Here is a 7,409-nt window from a genome sequence, read left to right as displayed (position 1 = left end):
AGCCAGTTGGGAGGAGGGGGAGAGGGCAGGCTTGCTGGGTATACCCTTTGGTTGTTTGATGATGCATGCAGGGAATTGTAATCATTGCAATGAAATGAAATAAGATAGGATGAATGTAAAGCTAATATTCTCCCATGTAAACTATCACATAATTCACAATAAAAAACTTATAAAACTAAAATAAGAACCCCCCCCCAAAAAAAAACAAGGAGTAACCTGATACAATTTTTTTTTTTTTTTAAATATGGAACGCTTCGCAAATTTGGGTGTCATCCTTGCGCAGGGGCCATGCTAATCTTCTCTGTATCGTTCCAATTTTAGTATATGTGCTGCCGAAGCGAGCACAACCTGCTACAATTTGATGAACTTTACCTATACTTATGGATATAATGGAGTCCTGGTGTGGCACTGTGTGTTAATGTGCCAGACTGCAAAGCAGTGTGAACTGCAAAGCTCACCAGCTGCTCCTTGGAAACCTTATACAGGGTCGCTATGGGTCGGAAACGACTCGGTGGCACTTAACAACAACAACATGGATATAACAGCTCAAAAAAAGGAACAAATCTTTACAGCGAGGATCACTCCCACCCCCTCCCCTCGGTACACAGTGTTGACAGGGATGGGCAACTTAGACATTGGCTACCCAAAAGAAAGGAGTTCTCTTAGCATAATGTTTACGAATCAGGCTGTGAACCACAAGATCAGCAATTCGAAACTACCAGCTGTTCCACGGGAGAAAAAATGAGGCTTTCTGTTCCCGTTAAGATTTGTTGTTGTTGTTATTGTTAAGTGCCATCAAGTTGGTTCCAACAGATAGCGACCCTATATAGGGTTTCCAAGGAGCAGCTGGTGATTGAACCAGCAACCTTGCAGTTCAAACAGATTTGTAGTCTGGCACATTAACCCACAGCCCCACATCAGGATTTACAGCCTCGGAACTTAACAACAAACAACAACAATAAAGGCAAGAAGTGACTGGCTTACAAGCTTTCAAGAGGGTGCCTAGTACCAGATGGGACGGGGGAAGGTAAAATTTCCACTGAATGATTTCTAATTTGTTGGGACCGGGCTGGTGAAAGGAAATGCAAATGAGACTCTTGTGGTACAATAGTGAAGAATTGCCATCAGGACTGACTGTGAGGCTAGGAAATACAGAGGTAGATGTTTTCTGACGAAAGGAGGGGAGTGATTGATTTTGCAGCCCAGGAGCGGAGGTCCCTGGGACCCAGAGAGTCAGAGATGCCAGGGATGGAGACAGAGAAGACGACTTGGACAGATGGAACAGCTGGGGACACTGAACTCAGGGAGGGAGAAGGGCCATGTGCTGGTGGCGGGGGCGGGGGTACCCTTTGGTTATTTGATGATGCATGGAGGGGATTGTAATCATTGCAATGAAATGAAATACGATAAGATGAATGTAAAACTGATATTCTTCCATGTAAACCTCACAATAAAAACTTATTAAAAAAATAAAATAAGAAGGGTCCAAGAGAGACAAAAATTCCCTTCCCAAATACTCCCAGCCCTCCTATTGTTAAGTGCCATTAAGTTGATTCTGACTCATAGTGACCCTTTATAAGGTTTCTGAGGCCGTAGATCTTTACAGGAGCAGGCTCCAACCACGACTTTGTGGCTCACAGTCCAGTATTTATCCTGCAGTGCCACCCAGCACCCTCGAATGTAGATTAAAAGGTTTCTGGCAGCCTAAGGGCAGCCCACCCCAAAAGAGACAAAGGTAGGTTCTCAGGAAATGGGGACAAGATTGCAAGGCACATGGAAACACTGGCAGGACCTGCTGTGAGCCCTAAAGTTCCATTTATACCCAGAGGTGACTAATGGCCTCTTTGACAAGTTACCTATTGCAGGTGCTGAACACATGCACATAGTAGGGCCTGCAGGGGAGGCAGAGACCTGGGAGGTGAGATGAGATGGGATGGGAGAGCAAGAATTCCCAGAAAAGGCAGAGATGACATTGAAAAGCGAGTTGTTATTTGTGTTAGGTTTTTGTCAGTGGGAGATTTGAATTGTGAAGGGGGCAGGGTGTATACAGACAGGCAAGTGAACTGGCCATTCTTTTGCAAAAGAGGGGAAAGGAGATATGCTTGGGGAGGGGAGGGAGAGAGTGTTAGTGATTGACTCTGGGGTTAGAACCACGATTTTTGATTGAATAACATGGCAGGGTTTTGATTCAATAGTAATCTGATTTGGGTGGCACACCAATAATAAATTCTCCCACAAACTGAAAAATTCTATAGGGGAATGGAAAGCATTCAAACCCCATGGTTTTCATTGAATTAAATATGAAAATGTATCATACAATCGATATGGCAATATTTGATTCAATCAGCATTTCGGGATGGGAACCGTTTTCTCCCGTTTGTTTTTATGCTGTCGCAAAATATTTCAATTTGCTTCAGAATTTATTATTGACAAATCACCCTCGTGGCCGTGGGGGGCAGAGGGGCGGCTTGTCACAGAGGATTGGCAGCTGAAAGCTATTGGGCCAAATCAAGCCCAGACAAGTAGCCAGAGTGGAGAATGCTCAGGTGAAATTCCAGTAACAAGTTGGTCATACCCAACAAGGAGGGAGACAAGGACATTTGTCACTAAGAGAAAGGAGATGGGAAAAGTGGCCCTGTCTTTCCTCGGGATTCAAACTCAAAAGGAGGGGTTCCCAGCAGCAAGGGACTTCTTCAAACAAAGCTATAAGGCAAGAAGATGAGGACCCCTTCATCCCTGCTCTCCATGGTCATCAAGAGTAAAGGCCTTTCTTTTCATGAGGAAGTTTAGTTTCAGAGTGTGCATGGGAAGGTAGAATCCCCACTGAACAGTTTTTGTCTTGTCTAGATGGGTCAGGTGAAAGGAGGTGGGGATAAGATTCTTTTGATTTAATAGTGAGTAATTGTTATCCGTTAAATCCGGCTTGAATGGAGAAAAGATTGAAGTTGTCAAGGACTTCATTCTTCTTGGATCAACTATCAACACTCATGGAAGCAGCAGTCAAGAAATCAAACGACGTATTGCATTAGGCAAATCTGCTGCACAAGACCTTTTTAAAGTGTTGAAGAGCAAAGTTGTCAGCTTGAGGACTAAGGTGCTCCTGACCCAAGCCATGGGATTTTCAATAACCTCATATGCATGCGAAAGCTGGACAGTGAATAAGGAAGACCATAGAAGAATTGATGTTTTTGAGTTATGGTGTTGGAGGAGAATATTGAAAGTGCCATGGGCTGCCAAAAGAACCAATAGATCTGTTTTGGAAGAAGTGCAGCCAGAGTGCTCCTTGGAGGCCAAGATGGCCAAACTTCGTCTCTCATACTTCGGACATATTGTCAGGAGGGACCAGTCACTGGAGAAGGATATCATGTTTGGTAAGGTGGAGGGTCAGAGAAAAAGAAGAAGACCCCCAACAAGATGGATTGGCCAAGTGGCAGCATCGATGGACTCAAGCATGGCAATAGTAGTAAGGTTAGCCTAGGATGGGTAGTGTTTAGTTCTGCTGTGGAAAAGGTCTCTATGAGTCGGTACTGACTCAATGGCACCTAACAACTACAACAACAATTGTTATCTTGACTAATTGCGATTGTCAAACTGTAAAGGTAAAAGATATGTAACACAAAGAGGAAGTAGTTAATCTTACATTCCAGGAACAGAGGACCCTAGGACCAGGAAGAGGGAAGAGGATGAGTGGAACCTGCGATCCTAACCAGAGACACCAGAATTGGAGGCAGAGATGATGGCATGGAGAGATAGAGCATCTGAGGACTCTAGATTTGTGGAAAGCGAAAGGCTGTGTACTGACGGGCAGGAGGCTGGTTTGCAAAATGTGCCCTTTGTTTGTTTAAATGATCATATATTCCTGCATGTTTTTGTGTACATCAAAAAAGGGGATTGGAATCGTTACAATGAAACAAGATGTGATTGGTTGAGTGCAAAACTAATGTTCTGCCATGTAGACTATCACTCAATTCACAATAAAAGCTTTAAAAAAAAAAAAAGAAGAAGAAGAAGAAGAGGGAGGGAAGTAGAGGAAAGAAAGGTAGAGGGGACCCAGGGAGGACTGTAATAGTTAAAGGGAACAGAAGTAAATGCTATTAACTGTTTGTACATGGAGGGTATTGCAACCATATAGCCAAACAATGTATATGGTTCGTTGAATGTAAAATTGATGACCTGCTCTGTAAACTTGCACTCAATTCCCAATAAAATATTAAGCAAAAAAGAGAAAGAGAATCTCCTCCACCCACCCCACCCCCAGCCAGAAAAAAAAAGTGTAAAGGCCTTTCATATGGACTTCAAGTACACTGTCTCCATAGATCTTATCCCATGTTACAAACGCCAGAATGTGGAGTCCCAGGAACGTGAGTCTGAATCTGGGTACTACCACAAACTAACTGTCTGGCCTTGAGCAAATGACTTCACTGCTTTGTGCCTCCATTTCATTCTTTGTGGAACAGTGGTAAAATCTTACCTTCTTCATAAAGCTGTTATAATTATTAAATAAATGAATGATTGTACCAGACCCAATACTTGCTAGGCAGACTGGAAATGGAAACTATTGTTACTATTATTAGGTCCCTGGTTTGCTTTTGTCTACTCACCTCATGGTGGGCAATTCAAACCCACCCAGTGATGCCACAGAAGGGAGATCTAGCCATCTGCTTATGTAAAGATTCCACCCCAGGTGACCCTGGGGAGCACTTCTGTTCTGTAACACATGACCAGTTCGTTATTACATAGCCGGTATCTACCACTAGGATAGTCCTGGTGTGGTGCTGTAGGATCAACACTGGACTGCAAAACACAAGGTCGGCAGTTCAAACCCACCAGCTGCTCCTTGGAAACCCTATACAGGGTCACTATGAGTTGGAACAGACTCGAAGGCACTTAACATCAACAACAACTGCTATGTTCAAAATTACCTCCAAACATAATGGCTTAAAATAGTAATGATTCAGCTGCTGTTTTTCTGTGCTGGGCTCGGCTGATCTTGGCAAGACACATTTATGTGTTTGTGATGAGTTGTAAGTTTGGCTAGGGTCTGTCTAGTCCTAGGTGGCTTCACTCACAGGTTTGGAGGTTAGCTGGCTCGAGACAATGGTGGTGACACAGCCATGGATCTCTCAGCCTCCAGCATGCTAGCCCAAGCTTGTGATATTGCAGCTGGATTCCAAGAGTAGCAAGAGGACAAGTACCCTGTGCAGCGCTTTTCAAGTCTTTGCTTTTGTCACATTTGCTGATGCACCACCCCACCCCACCCCCACCGCCAGAGCAACAAAGGAGCCCTGGTTGCACTGTCGGATAAGCACTGGATGTCAACCACATGGTCAGCAGTTTAAACCCAGAAGCTGCTCCCAGTGAGAAAGATGAAGTATACTGTTCCTGTCAGGATTTAAGTCTCAAAAACCCATGGTTGCTATGAGTCGGAATTGACTCGAGGACAGTGGGTTTGTTTGGGGTTTGGAGGCCAGAACAACACAAAAGGATACACTCAAGGGGTGACGATAGTTTCCCTCCTAATAAACAAACACACCTTGGAAGGGTGTGGATTCAAGGAGGAGGAGAACTGTGGCCCCTTTGCAGATGACCATAATTATCATCAACACCATCATCATCATTACCGCCATCATCACCATCATTTCCCTGAACGTACTTATCCCATCCCACAGTTCGCAAAGCTGTAGAAATGAAACACGTCTCTCACTAGCGTAGAGCCCCTCAATGGTGGGGTATCTTTGCATCTTTCATATCAGGCAAGGTAGTAAGTAAATAAAGAAATATTTTCTGAATGAATACTATAATTACATAAATTTATGCAAAAGAATACTTCTAGGAAAGCACTCATACTAAAGCATTAACTGTTCAAAGGAACATGCTTCGCAAAAGTATTTGCATTTTTCAGCTAATGGAAGGAAGAGGGTATGGCTTCACATAAACAGAAGCTTTGGGTAGAATTTTAAGAATCATTGATGTTTTAGAAACGAGTATTACTTCACCATTAGGCAACTTTTTATTGAGTAGAGGTCAGTTGATGGCAGGGATAGGGGCTGTTTCTTTTCCCAGGTCTTAATTAGAACCTCAACAATGCAATGGTTAAGCACTCAGTTGTTAAACAAACAGTTGGGGATTCAAACCCACCCAGTGGCTCTGAGAAAGAAAGACCTGGAGCTCTGCTCCCATAAAGAATGCCACTCAGAAAACCCTATGGGTCAATTCTATTCTGTCAGACAGGGTCCCTATGAGTTAGAATGGACTCAGGAGAACCTAACTATAATAACAACAATTAATCAGCTACCCATGGGGTTCAGGGTTATCACTAGAACTGGTTTGGCAAGCTTGGAAAGAAGAAAGAACTTGCAATGGAACTGGAAAGTGTGATGAGATCAAAATAAGTCAGTAATCAGTCAACTGATGTTTATCCAGAACCTATTATGTTTCAGTAACTGCTTCAGACAACAGGGAGCCATCAGTGAGCATGACAAAATATCTGCTTCAAGGAGCGACATTCTAATGTCTGATCTGAAGAGATCGGAGTCAGAGAAAACAGTTGGAAGGGTCTCTTCCAAAGGAGAGAGTGCAACCCATTCAAACCCACCCCCCAGAGTGAGTTAGGTTGTGATAGGGTTTTGTGTCAACTTGACTGGACCAGGATTCCCAGTGGGTTGGCAGATGAGGAACGAGACTCATTGAAATCACTCCAGATTCATGGAAGCATGTGGTTATTCTCTAATACAGGCACAGTTAACTCTATGAGCAGCCAGTTGATTTAAAGGATGTTTCCTTGGAGGTGTGGCTTGCTTCCAATGTAATGGACATGCAGGTAAAGCTTGCTCTTTCTCACTGAATCTAGACTTGGGACTCTCCACCTCTACAACTGTGAGCCATTTTCTTGATATAAACTTCTATATATGTATATATGAGCTCTGGAGTCCTGGTGTAGTTCTGTGGGCTAATGCATCAGCCTGCAAATTTGCAAGATTGGTGCTTCAAGCTCACCAGCTGCTCCTTGAAACCCCTATGGGTCACTATGGGTCAGAATCGACTCAACATCATTTAACAACAACAACAATAGGAGTTCTGGTAGCATAGTGGTCAGCAGTTCAAACATTACCAGCCGTTCCACGGGAGAACAATGAGGCTTTCTACTCCTAAAAATGTACAACCTCAGAAACCCTATGCAGGGTCCCTATGAGTCCGAACCGACTCCACAACACACACATCCAACAACAACACCACACACACACACATATATATAGTGGTGGTGATGTGCCGTGGAGTTGGTTTTGACTCATAGCGACCCTGTACAGGGTTTCCAAGGCTAGAAATCTTTACAGGAGCAGAAAGCCTCATCTTTCTCCCGCGGAATAGCTGGTAGTTTCGAATTGCTGACCGTGAGGTTAGCAGCCCAA

This window comes from Chrysochloris asiatica, unplaced genomic scaffold (genome assembly GCF_000296735.1).
Source record: "Chrysochloris asiatica unplaced genomic scaffold, ChrAsi1.0 scaffold00062, whole genome shotgun sequence".
In the NCBI taxonomy this organism is placed as follows: Eukaryota; Metazoa; Chordata; class Mammalia; order Afrosoricida; family Chrysochloridae; genus Chrysochloris; species Chrysochloris asiatica.
This window is presented reverse-complemented; position numbering follows the sequence as displayed.